This window comes from Glycine max, chromosome 8, assembly GCF_000004515.6.
Source record: "Glycine max cultivar Williams 82 chromosome 8, Glycine_max_v4.0, whole genome shotgun sequence".
Classification (NCBI taxonomy): Eukaryota; Viridiplantae; Streptophyta; class Magnoliopsida; order Fabales; family Fabaceae; genus Glycine; species Glycine max.
This window is the reverse complement of record NC_038244.2, coordinates 25,797,929-25,819,211: the sequence shown is the minus strand read 5'-3', so window position 1 is coordinate 25,819,211 and position 21,283 is coordinate 25,797,929. Positions and strand designations below refer to the sequence as shown.

At 33.5% G+C, this 21,283-nt stretch overlaps 1 non-coding gene across 1 annotated transcript; it reads left to right on the top strand.

Moving 5' to 3' along the window:
- Positions 1 to 4,276: 4,276 nt before the first annotated feature.
- Positions 4,277 to 4,355, top strand: MIR5679 (microRNA MIR5679). The gene has a single exon (NR_048921.1). It is a non-coding gene; the product is annotated as a microRNA MIR5679 (primary transcript).
- The last annotated feature ends 16,928 nt before the right edge of the window (positions 4,356 to 21,283 follow it).

Below are 21,283 nucleotides of genomic sequence, written 5' to 3'. Positions count from 1 at the left end.
TCGGCAGCGCCTCGGCTTCGTTTCCTCTTCTTTCTTCTTCTTCTTTCTTAGTTCTCTCAATTCCCTCCACTTTTGAACCTTAGAACCCTTTAAAACACCTCTAGGACACCTATTTATAGGCAAAGGGTTACTTTGGGGAAGTTGCAGCTTTCCCAGGCGAGCTGAAACTTAGTGTTGAAGCAATGAGCTTGCCCAGGCTAGTTGGTTTCTTCACCAAGAAGTTATTTGGTGGCCCAGGCGAGCCAGAGTCTAGCCTGGGCGAGCTAGGGTCCAGGAAAACCAAGGAAAAGACCCTTTTGCCTTCTTTTTTTGGTATTTTTTGCATTCTTGGTCAAAACACTGAATGATCATTTGTTTCGCACTGTAACTAGCATTCAACATCATAAGTCAACTAGCAAGGATCAAAAGATCAATGAATGATAGTCCCTGGACGAAATTAGGGTATGACATATGCATTTTTAGTTTTGAAAATCTTCTATTTTAATTGATTACCCCGTATTTTAATTTATTACCGTTTTGTGTGTTTGTGGTTTTTTTTAAACTATTTGTTTTAATCAATTACCTGTCTATTTAATTGATTACATACCTGTAAGTATGTGTTTTGTGTGGATTTTTTTCTGTTTTAATCGATTACGTAACATTTTAATTTATTACCATGGCCTTAGGAGGAGTTTTTCTGGCATATTTAATCGATTACGCTTGTGTCTTAATCGAATATGTATATCAGCTTTTGGTTTTAAGTGAAAACGATGGCCAATTTAATCAATTACTATGTCATTTTAATCGATTACTTGTGTGTTTATTGCGTGTAATCCATTACATTTCTTCGTCTTCACCTCATCAAAAACTCCATTACTCTAGCATTTACTCCCGTCATCTACCTCAGCCAACCGAAACGTCTCTATCTCTCTATAAAAGCCCAAACCTCCTCTCAGTCACACCAAAATCTCCTCTAATCACCTATTTCTGAAACCCTAACTTTCTTCTACCTCTAAACCCTCTGTCTTTCTTCTGAAGATGGCTAACAACCCTTCCAGTGATCAAAAGAAGGCCAAGTCCTCCAAGATGAAGTAAGGAAAGGGCTCTCAGGTCGTTCCCAACAGGCTTGATATATGGTTCACGGACGAGAATAAGTAGAATGATTTCAAGGTGATATACACAATGAAGAGTGTGAGAATCCCCAAGTTTCTGGACTTGGAGTGGTTTTCTCAGCAAGGGTTTAACTTGCCTAATCTGCTCGAAGCACAGGGTTTGTCCAAGTTTGTGCAGGTGAAAGGAACTTTCTACCCGGAGTTGTTGATTGTGCTTTTGCCAATATGGAAGGTAATATGTTTTCTACTGTTAATGGTGTAGAAATGGTTGTCGATGTTGTAGTTTGGAAGGCAGTAGCTAGACTGGACATGGGTGGAGTCTGCAAGTTTGAAGAATCTACTGATGGTTACAACAAGATGCAAACTTACAAAGGTATGCTCCTTGAGCCAACAAGGAATATGAGGAACCGCCTAGTTGTAGGTGGTTTAACTGTTGAAGACAGAATGCTCGTTTATCTCATAACCTACATTGTCACACCAAGGTCTAGCAACCATGCACAGATGGTTGACAATGATTTACAGATCGTGTATGGTCTAAAATCAGGTATTCAAATGAATTGGGTACTTCTTATTGAAGACATCATGTTGAAAAGTTGTCGGTTAGTAGAATATGAGTTTTCGTATGTTGTGCTAGCCTCTAGATTCATTGATTATTTTAATATCGGTATCTCTAATAAGATAGTAAATTAAACCAAAGCGTCTAATGAGATAACCGAAAGGCATCTCAATAAGCTTGGGATGAGATTTGTTAAACACAAATGGATCATGGCTGGAGAGCCACCGCAACAGCAATCATGGACCAAATGGAAGAAGAAGCGGAAGATGAAGCTCAGCAAGAGCCTGCACACCAATGTAGTCCTTTTGAGTCTCTTATGATTCAGAAGATGGATGCCATGCTTCACCTTCATCAAGAGCACTCAGTCGATGTTAATAGCACCTTAGAAAACATCACCACTAGGCTAGAGAACATAGAAACAAGGATAACCCTTAGTAACCTTCTTAACTCAGATAAGGATGAAGCGTGGTTATGTTCTTGTGCTTGGTTCTGTTGTCTATTGATCTGTTTTGTTTTGTGTGTCTGTTAATGATAGTTAAGTTTTTTTTTGTGTTCTATGATTAATGAATTGTAATGTTTTTTTTATTAATGAAATGCCTATGGTTTTGTTTCCCTTCAACTTGTATGTTTTGTTCTGTGTATGAGTTCAAAAACTATTGGCCTTGTTAATGCCAAAAGGGGGAGATGAACTGTATATTTGTATAAGGAGAGATATGAACATTACTGCTACATATATTGCATATTTGCTTGCATTGTATTACATGAGCATTTGGGAGATGAACTAATAAACTGTACTGCATTCTATTGCATTAGCATCAATTATATATATATATATATATATATATATACACACACACACACACACACTAGAGATCAGCGGAAAGGGATCAAACAGACAGGAAGGAAGTAAGAATGCAATATAATATGTATGAACAAAAATTAAAATGAACTTAAAAATGAAAGCAGTTAAGTAAATGAAATTAAAGCAACAAAAACATAAAAGAAATAGAAGCGGCGGCAAAGCCGCACAGGATCTGTGAGGGGAGAGAAGAGAAGAACCGAAGCAGCGGCAGAGTCGCACAGGACCGGTCAAGAAGGAGAAGAGATATGAAAAGAAACTTTGAGTTTATTCAAATCGAAAGAAAAGCTTACAAAAGATTTCTTTCTCCACAGAGCTTCTCTCTCTAATACTTCTATCTGACTATCTCAAAGGGTGCCTCACAACTGAGTCAAGGACTCCTTTTATAGCCAAATTGAAACATTGTTGCTATAGAACTGGTTATGTGACCGAGACTATTTATACAGTTTAGGTAAATTGAAATTAATCATCTTTTAAAGAGATACCAAAACAATCATCTTCATTTTGCTAAAACGGATCTTCTTCTTCTTCTGAGGAATTGTTATCTTCCTTTTTGGAGGATGGGCCTTCTTCTTCTTGTTGTTGAAGAATTTGTAGGACTTCTTTTAAATTTTGAGCCAGACTTTCTTTTAATCTGGAGCTGGCTAGGAAAGTAGCTAATTGAGACTTTTGATTGAGGAACAAAGAAGTCTCTGGATCAGCAACTTTCAGGAATTTCAAATGGGCTTGAAACCAGATTTTTACTTGATCTGGTGCTGCCTTGGATGTATCAAATTGATTCCACCACTTGATAAATGTGTGTCTCTATATTGATAGAAATTGCTTGTTGCTTTTGGTTTTCCCATATCTGTACTGCCATGAGAATATCCATGACAATGCAAAGCTGAAAAAATACATCAAATCTACAGGGATTCTTGATTCCTGAGAGTTGAACATTCTTTTAAATTGGTCAAATCCTTGTTGGACTTGCTCTGGATAGATATCTGAATTTGGTCCAAAGAAATCCCACCATTTGAGGAATCAGTTTGGAAAATTATAAATTGTATTGGTTTGGAAATAAATTAACCAAGAATGCTTAAAATTGCTATTTTGATGCCAAAATACATTCGTCCAGGCATCTACATAATCCCAATAGGTATAACCTGTAGGATCAAATGGTGCAAAGAACTTCTTGGGTTAATTTAGATTTGTTCCAAATTGCCTAGGTTGTAAGACCTTTGAAATTTGGATGGTTGAATGAGTATTCAAATTTGGGTCATTGGTGTCTTCGAAATGTTTAATAGACATTGAGTTTGTTTCTATGAGTATGAATTCATAAAAAATTCTTGTTTTGTTTGTGGCGTTTGGTCTAAAATGGAAGCCTATTGGAAATGCCTTAGATGTGACCTTGAAGGGGTTTTTATCCCAAAATTTTGGCTCCATCTGCAAAACAGTTGAAAATTTATTTTTGTAAATATAACTGTTAGCATTTTTTGGTGGTGGTGGTTTTTGTTGGGATAACACTTGTTTCCCTTTTGGATTAATAAGTGTTTTGGATTGTTTGGAATTTTGAATCATACTTTGTAAGTCTATTTCAGAATCATCATTAGATTCTGAGGCAATGTCTGCCCAAGTCTTTTTGGTTAATTTTGGAAGTTTGGCTAGACCCATTTCTTGAAGGCCTTGAAGTGTTTGTACTGACCAGACATAGTCAGCCTTGGTTTGTTTTGCGGTTGCAGGTTTTGGGGTTTCCTGAGTGGATGACTCAGGTTTGATTGTAACTATTTGGGTCGATGACCCTTCAATTTTTGATTTCTGGGTGGATGACCCAACCTGGGTTGGTGACCCAGAAGAAGTTGAGGAACTCTTTTTGATGGTTGGCTCTGGTAGAGCCAATTTGAAGCCTTTACCTGTACTTCTACCTCCCCGTAGGGAGGTTCCCGTTGCCTTAGGTAGCATGGCCGTTTCTCCGTAAGAATTCACAGGTGAGATAGTCAGGTAGAGAATTTGAGGTGCCCTTGATGTATTCAATATCAAAATCAAAAACACTTAAGATTGCTTGCCATCTAGCAAAAATTTGATTAGAGGCAAGAGTTTTGACATCTTTTTGTAAAATATCTTTGGCTGATTTACAATCAACTCGAATTAAAAATTTCTGATTCAATAAATCTAAATGAAATTTGGAAATGCACAAAATAATTGCTAAAACTTCTTTTTTAACAGTTGAATATTTTAGTTGTGCAGAATTCCAATGCTTTGATGTGTATGCAATGACATGTTCGTGGTCATGGACTCTTTGTTTGAGGATACCACCATAACCTATGTCAGACGCATCAGTTTCAACGATTTTGAATGCCTGTGGAATTGGGAGATACAAACATTTTATAAATTGGACTTTGAGTTTGATGTCTTTGACAGTTTGAGTGTGGATGTCAGACCAAGCTGGCGGATTTTTCTTCAGCCTATCATGCAATGGTTTAACAATATTGTTTAAATATGGGACAAATTCTCCTACATAGTTTAGACAACCAAGAAATCGTTGTAACTAGGTTTTGTCTAATATTTGGTTAGGGAATTTGTTGGCAAATTCTACTGACCTGTCAATTGGAATGATTATGCCTTGATAAATATTGTGACCAAGGAATCTGATTCTTGTTTGAAAAAGATTGATCTTTGATTTGGAGACTGCCAGACCATTTTGCTTAATAATATGGATGAAAGTCTATAGATGTTTGAAATGTTGATCGATGTTTTGGGAGAAAATTAAAACATCATCTATATAGACAATGATGAATTTTGAATAAGGATTGAAAATACCATTCATAATTTCTTGAAATTCTGAAGGGGTGTTCTTTAAACCAAATGGCATTACATTCCATTCATATTGCCCGAAAGGTACGGTGAAGGTAGTTTTGTACCTATCAGATTCTTGGATCAGTATTTGCTAAAATCCAGATTTCATGTCAAATTTGGAAAATATTTTTGCAGAATTCAATCTTTTGAGTAAATCTTTTTTGTTTGGAATAGGATACCTAATCCATTGTAAGACTTGGTTTAGCGGTTTGTAGTTTATCACTAAACGAGGCGTACCTCATTCAAGTTTTGTCTATTTGTTAACATAGAAAGCAACACAAGACCGTGGACTTTTGCTCTTTCTAATTAAGCCTTTATCAAGCAAATCCTTGATTTCCTTTTGACAGTATTGAAGAAGTTCTTCATTCATCTGGATTGGTCTAGCTTTTGTGGGAATTTTTTTTTCCCTAAAGTCTTTCTCATATGGGAGATCAATAATATGTTTTCTTCTGTTCTAGAATGCATGTGGCAAATCGGAACAAATAGTTGATGCAATATGCTGTAATAAAGATTGGATTTTCTCTTTTATTTGTGGTTTTTCTAATTGTATTTGGATGTTATTAAAAGATATTTCTTCTTTTAGAAAGTTAATTTGGTTGATTTTCTTTTCTATGAAATTTATATTTCTTGAAATTGGTTTAGTAGAAAAATTAAATGTAATTTTTCGTCCTAAATGGATTGTAGTTATTCCTTCCTTGGATATCTGAAGGGGGAATAAAGCTCTAATGAAGATGTACTTAGGATCACTTCATTCTTTAGGTTTTTTACTAGAAGAAAGTTTGTGTTAATCTTAAGGCCTTGATTTTCTATAATTGCACTTGATAATTTGTAGTTAATTTTTAATTTTGAGTCATTTGTTGTGCTCAATTTTTCTGAGGTTTTCTCAAAGAATTTTGTAGGGACTAATCCCTCTAAAATCCAATTTGAATCAGCCCCAGTGTCAAATAGGGCCATTGTATCGAAGACAAAATCATTTATAATGATTCTAATGTTTATGTAAAATTTTTGGATCTTAATCTTGTTGATTAATCCCATAAACATTTCATCTTCTAGATTTTCATTGTCTTCATCCTTTTCTATACTTTCAGAATCACTATTTTCTTCAAGATGAGATAAGATGATTTGGTGAATTTCTTGTTGTTGTCGAAGTTCTTTAACTTCTTTTTTCAAATTATTAATCTCTATTTGGAGATCCTGGATTGTAGTTGGTTTTGCTGAAGTATTTTCTAATCTTTTGAATATGTTGCTAACATCAAATTTGTTATTAGTGATAAAGTCTTTTGGTTTTGGTTTGGCCTCTAATGATTTCCTCAGTTTTTCTAGGAAAACCTTCTTTCCTTGGGGGTCTGGTATAGATTAATTGCCTCGAACAAGAGATCTTGTTCTCTTGTTAGAGTATTGATTTATCGTTCATCATCATCCGTAGATGATGATTGGTCGTCTTGTTGGATTAAGTTGAGGTTCTCCTCAAAGGATGTGGAAGATGAAGTTTCTGTTTCTTCCTCTGAGGTTTCAATAAGCAAATTATTAATCTGCTCTTCAATAGTTGGATCTAGGTTAAGATTCCTCAATTTTTTCTTTAACCTACAATATTTGCTAATGTGGCCTTGTTTTCCACAATTGTAATTTTTGGTTTTAAAGTGTCAGCTTCCTTGCTGGTCGAGGGTTTATTTGAGTATCTCCTTTTCGGAAATCTCCTTTTGTTGAAGGTTTTATTTTCATTGGATTCTTTCCTAAGGTTTTGTTTCTTCTTTTGTTTTGGACAAGCGGGTAGTCCAAATTGTTCACAGAAAGATCCTAAATCTCTCTTTGTTTGGGCCTTCTCTTTTGCTAATTGTTTTTAGATTTTGTCATCTTGACAGATTTTTAAAGCTACTTTTTGGACATACAAAATTAATTGGCCATAACTCAAACTCTCGTATGGAATATCTCCATTGACAGAATGGCTACGGATTTTGTCTCTAACCTTATCTCCTAATGATCTTGGAAGATTGGCTAGAAATTTTTCTTTCCATAAAGGTTGTTGACTATCTTCTCTAGTGTAGACCCTAGTTAGGAAGGTATCTCTATACCACCTAAAATCTGCTAAAGTTCTACAATTAAGATTTGATAATAATTTCGCGGACCTATCCTTCCAAAGGGATGGGTCACCAATAAAGTGTTGGGCTATTGTAAAAATAAGTGTATTAACAGTGTCAAGAATCTCTTTATTATCGTCATTGGTAATGACTTTTCCATTGAGATCCGTTTTGACTGCACTGTAAATTTTTTATTTTTCATCATTAGTGAGATAATTATTCCACCATCCTTTTAATTGGCCGAAAAATCCTGCCACTAGGATATCGATGATTGTTTCCTTAGAACACTCATGGGATGTCTAGTATGTCATGGCTACCATAGTCATATGTTGGAGTGTATTCATGATATTGTACTCCATTTGGGCATCTATATTCCATTCATAGATGTTATTTGCACTAAAGCTTTTGAAATTACTTTCACCTCTCTCTTCTAATAAGAGATCTGGAGCGGTTGGTCATTGGTAATAAAGTTTGGAGGGTGTCTTCCAATGTCTGGAGTTTATTGGATTAATGTCTTTCTTAGATACTGAGCCTATTTCAGTTGTATTTTTTGAATTTTGGTCACTATCTTCATTAATAACATTGATTAATTTTGAGGTGCTTCTTGTCCTCATTTTGGATGATTCTTCAGAGGGTTGAGGTGTTTCAGGAATGACCTTAAGTAAACTATCAATTTTGTTTAATAATTCACTATTACTATCACTTTTTCCTTGTGTAAGGGATTTGTTTCTCCTTAATTCCCTAATTCTTTGTTTTTCCTTTTCACTAACCTTAAAAGGTTTGAATAAGGGTTTCTCTATAGGGATATTTGATGGAGATTCTTCATAAGTTTTTTGTTTAGAAGTTTTCTTTGTTTTGATGGACTCTCCTAAAACTTGTAGGTATTTATTGGTATAATTAGCCTATTCCATTAGGCTTTTGATATCTTTGGAAGTTATTTCTTCGTTACCATCCTTTGTTTTTAACAGAGTGGCCATGACAAGTTTATCATTACTGTCTTTGACCTTTGGAAGTTGGTATTGTATCGTGGGAGGTAATTCCGATTGGATTAACTCACCATCTTTGATTTGCCAATTGGTAATGACATTAGTTGTTGGATCACCTATGATATCTTGTTTCCACGGGTAATCTATGTTTTCTCTAATGGTATAGGCATGAAACCAATCAAAGAAAAGGACGTTGATTTTGACTCTTTCGACAAATTCATAGAATTTGTCTTGGATTTGTTTTCTATTTGAACCCTTAAAATGTTGAAAAACCCATCTCCTTTGAGGTTCATTCTCCGGAGATTAAAAGTCTTTTCTAAGGGTATCTCTATCAATGCTAAAGTTGTCAGATAACATCATAAGGTTCATGCATAGAAGAGTATGTTGGAGATTGGATCGACTTTTGGTCGTCCTCTTGATCTTGATTGTATGTTGTTCTAGGTATACTAGAGGTTGTATCCAATCCTTGGAGGTTTACAGCAGGAAACTGATTGTGACTCAGATCTAGTTAATCCTACTGGAATTGATCGGGTTCTTACCAAAAAATACCTTCTTGCCGACTCGTATTCGGATCTTAAGGCTTCTATTCTTGATGAAAAAGAATTTCTCCTATTAAAGGTTATTTCTACCTTACCGGAGTTATCTTGCTTAATTTGTTCTATGGTTGGAGCGGGTCGGGGGACTAACGATGTGGCCTTGTCCATGACCCTTTTTTCAAGAAGAGTTACCTCATCCCATTTCATTGTTTTTGGGAGAGAAACATTGGCCTTTGTCATATCGGTGATAAACAAGGTTGTTTCTCCTCTTTGTGGTTTTAGAAGGACTCTTGACGCACAAGTATTCATAACCTTGTACTGAATCCTATAGATTAATGCTATTGGAATTGATCCTTCTTTCATGTCAAGCCCATGAAAGTGGATGTTTAGGAACAGAGAGTCAAGAATGTTTCTATCCATCAGACTCATTGTTTTATTTATGATGGTGGTCTATACAACTGCGTTGATCTATACATATGCCCTTACAACTGTGTTGATCTATACATATGCCCTTACAATATATATTTTTAACAAAATATGCCCTTACAAATAGGAGTATTTTAGGAACCACAAGATCTCAAGTTTGAACATTATTCTTTTGTATGCAATGACATGCTTGTGGTCATAATATATATATATATATATATATATATATATATATATAGTAAGATATATGATGATGATATAAATTGATATTTTCTTAAGCATTCAGGATTGACTAAGAAAAATAAGTCTCTAATCTCAAGACTCGGACCCTCCAAATGCACTCAATGTCATATTCAAGTTTGGCATCATCAAAGCCAGAAAGGGGGAAATGGTTAGAGATAGGGGGAGCAACATGAAGACTAAAGCTTGAAGCTTGGAGAAAAGCTTGAAGATGTTTTGTCTTTTACATGCCCAACTCCCTTGAGTGGCATTTGTATTGGTTGTTATACTATACGTTGCATCTTAGTCCATATCATATCTTTTGTGCATCATGCATCATCATGAATAAGTGAGAAGAAAATTTTGTAAATTAGAAAATTTTCTTCAGAAGGAAAAACTCTTTGTTTTAATCGATTATAGCCTTATCGTAATCCATTACACAAGTTGTCTAAAGCTTGTAGAGTTATGTCTCGCATCGGTTTAATCGATTAGAGCCTTCTCGTAGTCGATTACACAGTTTTTTCTGAGAGAATGACTGATTTATTCAGGAGTCTTTCCTTTAATCGATTACCATATGATATAATTGATTACTTCTCTTTCTATAATTAGTTCAGAAGTGAACAAGAATACTTTAATCGATTACTTTGAGTATCTAATTGATTACATTGTTCTTGAGTTGTTTCCAGGTGTTTAGAAGGACACTTTAATCCATTAAAAAGATAATCTAATCGATTACTTTGTTGAATTAATCGATTATCTTGTAGATTTAATCAATTACAGGCAGTTATAAATGTTTTCTCTATAAATAGCCAGCTTATGTTCTCTTCATAACAATCTCAAAAATAACACAACAAGCCTCTGAATGAGCTAAGATCAAGTGTTGTTATTAGTTGAAGAAAGAAGAGAAGAAAAGTTCTTAGAAGAAGTAACTTACACCTTCAAATCTTTTTTATTGTGAAGATCTTTGGTGATAAGTGAGTTGTGTCACTTTCTTGAGTTCAAGAAGAACACCTCTTCAGTCAAGCAAGCTTTTACGGAAAGGATTGATCAGGTTGTGTCTATCTTAAACTCTTGGTTTTCGTGTATGGTTTTACACATCTTTTTTTTTTTTTGTGCATGAATCGCTTAGGACATGCTAGAATAGGTGTTTCTACTTTGGGCTAAGAGTAGGGTTCTCTTAGGCTCTTATCCACAAAGGACCATACAAAGGACCCTAGTGTTGGGTGCTAAGTCTCTTTTTCCGGGGTGGAAACTATAGATTGGTTGTGATTGCTTGTAAGGATTCTTTATGCATAGTGAAAATCTAATTTTAGTTTTGGATTAGATAACTAGATTAGCTTCTATAGTGATAGAGATAAAACCGGTATAAAAAGGTTGTGTATCTCTTCTCTTGATCTGATATTTATCTCTCATTCATGTATTAATCAATTTTCAAAAAGGTTCAAGATATATCTTTGTGAAAGAAAGAACTTTAATCAAGGATCTTGTACAAAGGGTTTAATTAAGTATTGGTTGAGTTTGATTTATGAAAAGTTTTGTGATACGATCCGTACAAAAGAAGATTTTGTAACTCTGGTTTTAAAAGTTCATTTTATTTTGAAAACCAATTCACCCCCCCCCCCCCCCCTTCTTGGTTTGTTGAGTACCATCATCTTTTTTCAGTTGGACGAAAGAGGAGGATGGACGATACTACTTGGACTGTCTAGTCTAGTTCTCTAATCTATCTTCTATTATGTCATCCAATAACTACTTATGGTGGAATGTGTCTAGTTGCATTCCAAATGAGTATCCAATCTTGTATTAGTTAGTCTGTTAAATAGTTTAGTTAACAAGTTTTGCGTTGTAACCATTTTCTGTTATTTTGTTATCTACCTACTCCTATAAAAGTAGTTAGTTAACATGGTTTAGAGAGGTTTTAGAGAGAGAGAGAGAGAGCTTTTGAACCTAATCTTCATTGTATTGTTATTTCTATTAATCACAATAAACTTGTATTTGTGCTCTCTCTCTTCTTCTTCTTTTTTCTTCTTTTAACATTTGTTTTCTTATTTGTTTTTTTTTTTGTTTTTCAATCTTAAACTCAACACTTACTTGAGCGTTGAAATATCTTTTGCAAGTACTCTCCCTTTCGGACACCCCATCAAACAAATAACCCTCATTAAATGTGTTTAACTAACTTTTCTAGTTAGCATAAATCATTTTTTTTCATATATTAAAGATCAGAGAAAGTACAACATGTTTTTTCAGAGTATTAAAGGCAATTATATTTGAGTAATATAAAATTATTATGAATGAGAAAATTCTACTTAAAATTTGACGTCAATGCATATTTAAGACTTAAACTCTAAAGTATTAATTAAACTCAAACAATTTTGAGTCAATTGATTGGCACACTAAGTAGTATTTTAGACTTGAGTGTGTTTGGTGAAGTTTTTGAGGAGCCTATAAGCTCATTTCATAGCTTATAAGCTTTTTTAGTTTTTGAAAAGAGCTTATCCCTTACTTTAACCAAAATGATGATTTTGTTTTTTATATACTCTATAATTAGTAAAGTTAATCCCTCACACTAATATTTCAACTTTCATAAAAGGATGGATTTCGATTATTATAAAAAATAAATCTTATTTTTAAAATAAGGAAAATTAAACTAATTTTAAGGGGAAAAAACTAAAAGAACTAAAATACACTTTACCCTCTTATATTTGCTGTATACTTATACGCATCTTATTTACGAGCAAAGAGCAATTTATAATTATACGAAATAGTATGACTGATGTACGATTTGTAGGTACAAATTTTTAATAATTAAATAAATAATAAGATGTTCAACAAAAATAATAAAATATCTGGCAGAGACATTGTTGTCGGCTCAAAAGTCGATCTTACTGTATCCTTCCTTTTGAAGAGTTTTGTACTATTTTCATCACTTTTCCTCTCTTTCCTTTTCTTTTCTCTTTCCAACATTCTGTTTTGATTTTTTTTATACACTAATTTTTCATTGGCCACTAGTAGCACTCTTGGGTTGGTACCAAACAAGTGTGACGCGCACGGACAAAGACAGCGTATGGATGATCGCTTGTTTTGTATGGGGCAATGGGGTACAGCTAGCTCACTGCCAAACAAGTCCCTTATCGGGATACATAATCTTCGGCGGCCTGTGGTTGACGATATCTTTAGTTTGATAAAAACACCATGCCTTTGTCCACACTTTCCTCATTTATATGCTATTTTTTTAACTCCCCGCTTCATATTCATGATAGGAAAAAGACTTTGATCGATTCAAATTTTAATTAAAAAATAAATAAAGTCTATTAAAAAAAATATTTTTTTATCAAAAATTAAACTTAAATAATACTCAAATAATTCAATCTTACTTAGTCAGTTATCCTTTATCACTTGGTTTATATATAATATTCTTCTTTATATCTCATTAGTAGTAATAAATTATGAGGTTAATCTATATGCGGTGTAAAATAATTTTACATTATTATTTAATTATAAATTATTGTTTAAATTATTTTAAGATAATTATTTTAAAAATAAACTAATTTATCAAAAATGGTAGGTTATAATTGGATTCAATCAACTTTTTACATTGTCGCCCATGTATAATTTTTTTTTCTCATAAATTATTTCCTTCAAATTTTTTGAAAGATTCAATCAACTAATTTATTAGAACTAAGAAAAATTAATTAATTAAATTAGTAGCATTAAATTTTTTTTCCTAAACTATTTATTTGTTTTATAATTATTCCTAATATTAATAACACATATTTATATTCTTTTTTAAAATATTATGATTCACTTAATATCTCTCATCATTAATATATTTATTATTTTACTTTCTATTGATTATATGAGTGTTGTAAATCCTTTGGTACTATGTTTAATTCCTATGAATAAAAAAATATTTTTATACAAGATAAAATAAGATCCAATTAATTAATTTATTAGAATTAAGAAAATTAATTATTTTAATTAATAAATTAAGTTTATCATGTTTTTTAAATTACCCTTAATATTAATGAGGCATATTTTTATTTTTTTTTCAAATTTTATTACCAATTTTAATTCCTTTAATATTTATCATCTTTGATATATATGTTTTTTAATTTTTATTTATTGTACGTGAATAGTCAAAATAAGATTCACATACAAGACAAAGTTAAACTTTGAAAGAGTCTGTCTAAGATAATTCATGTAGTTTATTTACTCCCTTTTTCTCATAACAATCGCTCTCCTGGCTTTTTTTTTTTTTTTTTTACAGAAAGTTAATTAACAGATGAGAGAGAATTGTAGGATTACAAAACTAATATTATCAATCCTAAAAGTTATAATGACACTTATTACAGGTATAAGTAAAAAAAATAATTAATACTATTTTAAAAAAGTAAAATAATTATTATTTTAAAATTTATTTTTTTTCTTACTTGACAAATATTATGAGACAAAAGACTATTGATTGAACTAAAAAAAACTCATAATTAAACATATTTTATAAAAAAAATAATTAATTCAAGAGACATTGTGTATTGAATCAGGTAAGAAAAGATTAAATATTATCTTTAATTCGAGTCTTATAAAAAACATCAAAAAGAGTATAATTTAAATTCTTATTTATTTAAACTATAATAGCTATTATATAGTAGGAATATTATTGAGAAAAATAATTAATTAAAAATTGAAATTCTAAAACGTGAATTTAGGGATACAAAAAGAAAACTAATATATCTAAACATATAAAAAAAGAAGTAGTATTACTTTTCCACCCCTGATATTATAAAAAAATAAACTCTTATCTTCCGCAAAGCATAGAATAGGGGGGCTCGTTCTTCAGCCAAGGAAAAATACCAAATAAATGTCTTTGAAGTCAGAAACCTCTTTTTACAAAGAAACTTTGAAACCGTATTTGGTGCAGTCAGCATTTCACTCATTCACATTTATGAAAAGAATTATAACCTATCCACGTTCAAGTAATCAAAGAATTATAATCATTATCTAATGGGTTTAATTCAATTGATAATGCATATTAAATTTGTGAATGAGAACTTGATTTGTGAACGAGAACTTCGATTCAATTTCTGTAAAATACACTTTTGAATTTGATTCCTATAAAATCCTTTCTTAAATAAGCACGAGAAACTTTAAGCCTAAGTTTGTGAAAATACTTTTGTTACAATATATCTCTCATTTTAATTAATTAGTTTACTTTTCTGTTATTTAGCTAATTAGCTGTTATTTTATTTTTATTGGTTTTTACTTATTATTGTATAAATACTTTGTTCTCATTCTCATAATGTACAGAAGAATATTTCACATATTTCTTCATTTTCCTCTTGTTTCTTTCTCCTTGCTTCTTTGTTTCTTTATGTTGCAGTAATTGTGATATGGTATTAGAAGTTTTTTTATTCCCTTCCACCATTTCTATTTCTTTCATGGCTGCTATTTCTTCTCTTCCGCTTGATCCTCACGGCCCTTTCTTCATCCACCATGCGGATCATCCGAGCCATAGTATTACCCCTTTGAATGGTGACAATTTTGGTTCTTGGCGTCGTGCTGTTGTCATTGCTCTTGAATCCAAGAACAAGATGGGATTCATTGATGGCTTAATCTTGCAACCACAAGACCCAACGAAACTCTCTTTATGGAAAAGAAACAATAGCATTGTCCGATCTTGGCTTCTCAACTCTGTTAATAAAGAAATTGCTACTAGTGTTATCTACTCATCCACGACAGCAATTTTATGGGATGATTTAAACTCCCGAATTGACAACATAACGGGCCTCGAGTTTTCCAATTGAAGAAAGTCATTTTCTCTTGCACTCAAGGTTCCATGTCCATCAACCAATACTTTGCCAAGATCAAGTCTCTTTGGGAAGAATTAAGTGATTTCCAACCCCCCCCCCACTCATGTACATGTGAAGGAGTCAAACCCCTATTGGATTATCTTCATTCTAAACATGTTATGTCCTTCTTGATGGGCCTGAATGACAATTATTCTCAAATCAGTGGCCAAATCTTGCTTATGGATCCTCTTCCTTTCATTAGTCACGTTTTCTCCCTTGTAGTTTGTTCGTCTTATACGACTAATTTTTGTATAGAAAACATTTTCCAAAACTTGTATAGTTTCCCCAATTTTTAGTTATTTTGTAGGGATTTGTAAATAAATCTTGTTTTATTGTTATAGTTGTCTCTAAAGTATCTCCCATGTGACTTAATGATAAAATTTGCACAATTTCAGGTCAAAAGAGGCTAAAATCTTGAAGTGTTAAAGGGAGCAGTAGCGCTCAGCTCACCCTTTGGGCTCAGCGTGCATGGTTCAAGAAGAAAAACGTCAAGAACTTGGCATTCTTTCTCAACAACCTTCATCAGTTGCTTTTGTTGTTCCACCACCCTCTCCCAAACCTCCAAAATCTGGTTCCACAAAAAGAGAACGCCCCAAATGCAGCCACTGTAAAATGCTTGGCCACACAGAATCCAAATGCTACAGGAAACACGACTACCCCGCAGCTTACAAGAAATCCACCTCTACTGTTAATCAAGTCACCGCTTCTAGTGATAATCTCACAGCAGATGGTCCCATGCAACTAACACAAGCTCAATACGATCAACTTCTCACACTTCTTCAACGTCAGGTAGCTCCTGCTGCTTCATCACAGCAGCCTAATTCTACATCCTCATCAACACCTGGTAAGTTGACCTTTTATTTTTAAAAAAATTTGGTCTTCACCACCTATCCAAATATCGGCAATTCCTCAATTTGGATAGTCAATTCCGGGGCTACTACTCATATCACATGTTCTTTGGATAATTATATATGCTTTAGTCATATAAATAACCAATTTGTTTACCTTCCCACCAGAAATGTTGTTGAAGTAAAGGCCATCGGTTCTATTAAACTAAATAATCATATTACTCTTCATAAAGTCCTGTTTATACTAGATTTTAAGGTCAATCTTCTCTCTGTAAGTTCTCTAACTAAGTTTAATGGGACCAAGATCTCTTTTTATCATTCCTCTTTTGCCATATAGGATCCACTAAATTTGAAGGAGATTGGCAAGGGTAGCACCTTGGATGGCCTTTACATTCTCCACGGTTTACATAATAAGTCAACTAGTTTTTTAATCAATTCATCTCATCATACTATTGCTAATATTCACTCTCATAATGATCCCAATCTTCTTGTAGACAGATGGCACTCTAGATTAGGACATTTATCTGATGTTGTTCTTCGATTTCTTATTTCTAATAAAAGTATCAATTTACCTAGTATTTTTTCTTGCCAAGATTGTTGTGTGTCCTCTAGCTAAACAAAATCGCCTCTCTTTTCCTAACAATCATAAAATGGCTGATTCTTGTTTTGATTTGGTTCATTGTGATCAATGGGGACCTTTTCATATTGTTACTTATGACCATTATAAATACGTCCTTACTTTTGTTGACGATCATAGTAGATTTACATGGGTTTTTTTTTACTAAAATCAAAACATCAAGCTTCTGTTTGCATTCAAATTTTTTTAAAACTTATCAAAACCCAATTTGGCAAAACCATAAAATGCTTTCGAAGTGATAATGCAAAGGAATTTTTGTTGACTGAATTTTTAGCTAATGAAGGCACTTTACATCAATTTTCATATCCCTACACACCTGAACAAAATTCAGTGGCTGAAAGAAAACACCAACATCTTCTCAATATAGCCCGTTCTATTATGTTTCAATCTAAAGTTCCACTGGAATTTTGGGGAGATTGCATTTTGCCAGCTACTTACATTATCAACAGAATTCCTACCTCTATTTTACAAAAATAGATTCGTTATCAAGTCTTGTATCTTAAAGAACCTGACTACAACATTTTCAAGGTTTTTGGTTCTTTATGTTATGTCAACACTCAATAACATGCCAGGCATAAATTCATCCACAAGCTGAACCTACTGTCTTTATTGGCTATCCTCCGGGTGTTAAAGGATATAAGCTCTACAACCTTGCTTCTAGAAAAATTATGATTTCTCAGAATGTTAAATTTCATGAAGACATTTTTCCTTTTGCTATGCAACAAAGTTCTAATTCTTCCATCACCAACCAAACTCAAGATCCTTTTCATCATGTCTCCCTTCCTCAACCAGTTGTAGATATATCCCCAATAGCAAAATTACATGACCCACCCTTCAATGATGCTCTTGTACCTTCCGCAGGCATCATTAATGAATCTGAGTCTCCCACAACCATTCAAAATTTCACTCAGCCATCTGCTCTTACCCACAGATCATCCAGACAATCTACTCTTCCATCTAACCTTAATGATTTCCATGTCAACATTCCCAATCTTAGGTGATCTAACTCCATCAATCACCTCTTATCCTATGATCAATTGTCCACTTCACACAGACATTTCACCCTGCAAATCACCACTGTATATGAGCTTACTTACTATCATCAAGCTGTTCAATTCCCTGAATGGCGAGATGCCATGGCTACTAAGTTACAAGCTATGGATGTTAACAACACTTGGGATATTGATCCATTACCCAAAGACAAAAAGGCAATTAGCTGTAAATGGGTCTATAAGGTGAAATATAATGCAGATGGTTCTCTTGCCAAACGCAAAGTGCATCTTGTTGCCCGTGGATTTACACAAGATGCTGGCATTGATTTTCTTGACACCTTCTCACCGGTTGCTACTATAACTACTATCTGTGTCCTCTTATCTCTTGCTGCCATTGAAAAGTGGTCTTTTATACAATTGGATGTACAAAACGCCTTCCTGAATGGTCATCTAACCGAAGAAGTCTACATGAAAATACCACAAGGTTATCAACTCCCTCAACCAGCTCAAGGTAATCTCTGTAGATGCAATTGCCTTTGGTGTTTTGATGATGATCATGATGATATGATGCAATTGATGCAAATGGGCTTTTCAAGATTAAATTCAAGACAATACTTCAAGATTACAAGTCACAACATCAAGATGATCACTAGTATATTAGGAAGGGAATTCCTAATTGAATTAGCAAAAGGTTTGGCCAAGTAATTTAAATTAAAAAGTGTTTTTCAAAGGATTTACTCTCTGGTAATCGATTACCAGAGGATGTAATCGATTACCAGTGGCCAAATATGTTTTACAACAGCTACTAAAATTTGAATTTAAATTTTAGACTGTGCAATCGATTACACAATTTTGGTAATCGATTACCCGCAGTTAATAAATGTTTTAATTCAAATAAATGTTTTAATTCAAATTTTAAAAGCTGTAATCGATTACACAATTCCTGTAATCGATTACCAGACAAGATTTTCAGAAAAATCTTTCTAAGAGTCACAACTTCTCAAAGGGCTTTTTCATGACCACCAATGGTCTATATATATGTGACTTATAACACGAATTTGCTCAGAGTTTTTCAGAACAAAAGTGTTTATCCTCTCAAAGAGCAAAATCATTTTATCCTCTTAAGAATTCCTTGGCCAATTCAATTGCAATTCATTAAGAAATTATTTGAGTGCTCAATTTGTAAAATCTATCTCTTTCTAGAGAGATTCATTCTTCTTCTCCTTCTAATTCGTTAAGGGATTAAGAGACCGAGAGTCTCTTGTTGTAAAGGAATTCTAAACACAAAGGAAGGATTGTTCTTGTGTGTTTAGAACTTGTAAAAGGAATTTACAAGATAGTGGAACTCTCAAGCGGGTTGCTTGGGGACTGGACGTAGGCACAAGGGTGTGGCCGAACCAGTATAAATCTGAGTTTGCATTTTCTCTTCCCTTAAAATCCTTTGGTTATTATTGCTTTATATTCATATTCAAATTGTTTTTATTTGAATTAATATTTAAGAAGTTCATTGTTAAGGGAATTTATAACTTGAATAAAAAGTGAAATAGATTTTTAATTGGGGAAGTAGTTTGGAATATCTTAATTCAACCCCCCCCCCCTTCTTAAGATATCTGAGGCCACTTGTCTAACAATCTCGTGTGCAAACTGAAAAGATCCATATATGGCTTAAAACAAGCTTCAAGGAAGTGGTTCCAACGATTCTCTATCTCTTTGCAATCTCATGGATTTATTCAGTGTACCAGTGATTATTCCCTTTTCTGTCATGGTTGTGGTAACCACATTGTTTATCTCCTTGTATATGTTGATGATATCATTCTTGCAGGACCAAATTCAAATTCTTTGCTTAAATGTCAACATCTAATACAAAATTTGTTTAAGCTTAATATTGTTGGTGATTTAAAGTGTTTTCTTGGCTTGGAGATTGCTAAATCACCTAAAGGAGCTCATCTCTGTCAATGAAAATATATCCTTCAGCTCCTTGAAGATACAGGCTTTAGTCATGCCAAACCTACTCCTATTCCTGTGGATCCAGGTCAACATTTCACATCCATTGATGGAGAACTTCTTCCAGATCCTTCTGCATACAGAAGATTACTTGGCAGACTCTTGTATGTTAGCATCTCTCAACCAGACATTTGTTTTGTTGTAAAAAAATTAAGTCAATTAATGAGTCAACCTCGCATGCCTCATCTACAAGCTGCTCACCACATACTTCATTACCTTAAGGCCACTCCTGGTCAAGGAGGTTTCTTCTCTTCACAATCCAAATTCAACTTGATTGCTTATGTAGACGCGGATTGGGGCAGCTGCGTGGACAGTAAAAGATCAGCTACGGGTTATTGCATTTTCATGGGTGATTCTCTTCTCACCTGGAAATCTAAGAGACAACCAACAATTTCTAGATCTTCAGCTGAAGCTAAATATAGAGCTATTGCCTCCATCACTTCTGAATTATTATGGCTTCGACAACTTCTTCGTTTCTTTCATCATCCTCCTCCAATGGTTATGGTTTTATGTGACAATATCTCAGCCATTTACTTGTCTACCAATCCTATTCCTCACCAACGATCCAAACACATAGACATAGATGTTCATTTTGTTCGTGAGCATGTTGCCTTAAGTTTTATCAGGCTTATTCATGTCAAAACCACTTAGCAAATTACAGATATATTCACTAAGGCTCTTCCCCGTCCGCCATTTGAAGATATCACTCGCAAGTTGGTTCTCCAAAATATATTTCATCCAACTTGAGGGGGGCTGTTACAATATATCTCTCATTTTAGTTAATTAGTTTTACTTTTCTGTTATTTAGCTAATTAGATGTTATTTTGTTTTTATTGGTTTTTACTTATCATTGTATAAATACTTCGTTCTCATTCTCATAATGTACAGAAGAATACTAACGTCCTAATTATGATAATACTAAACCAAAAGAACAGAATTATAACCATAACCATTGAGAAGAATGAAGGGCAGAGATATGAAATGCATGTTTTACATGCTTTAAATATGATTCATTGAGATAAAATACCAGTTATTAAATCTTTATTCAATAATTTCGATTTACTGATTGCATAAATGCCTGAGTAAGGCAACAAGAATCCGGGTACAAAACTTGGAGCTTCCACAGGAAAAAAAATGGAAAATGGTTTTTATGCATTTTATATATCCAACATAACAATGAACGAAATTCACACGTATTTGCAATCAAAATAGAGAGTTGCTATTGTACCCAACAAAATTTAAGGATTTTGGTATAACTTTTTTTAACTATTAGTTGAATGAGTTTGAACACAACAAATAAGAGAGGGGAAAGAGAAGGGAGAGAGCATTTTCAACAACAGTACCAAAACCTTTAAATTTCCAAGGATACCATAGAA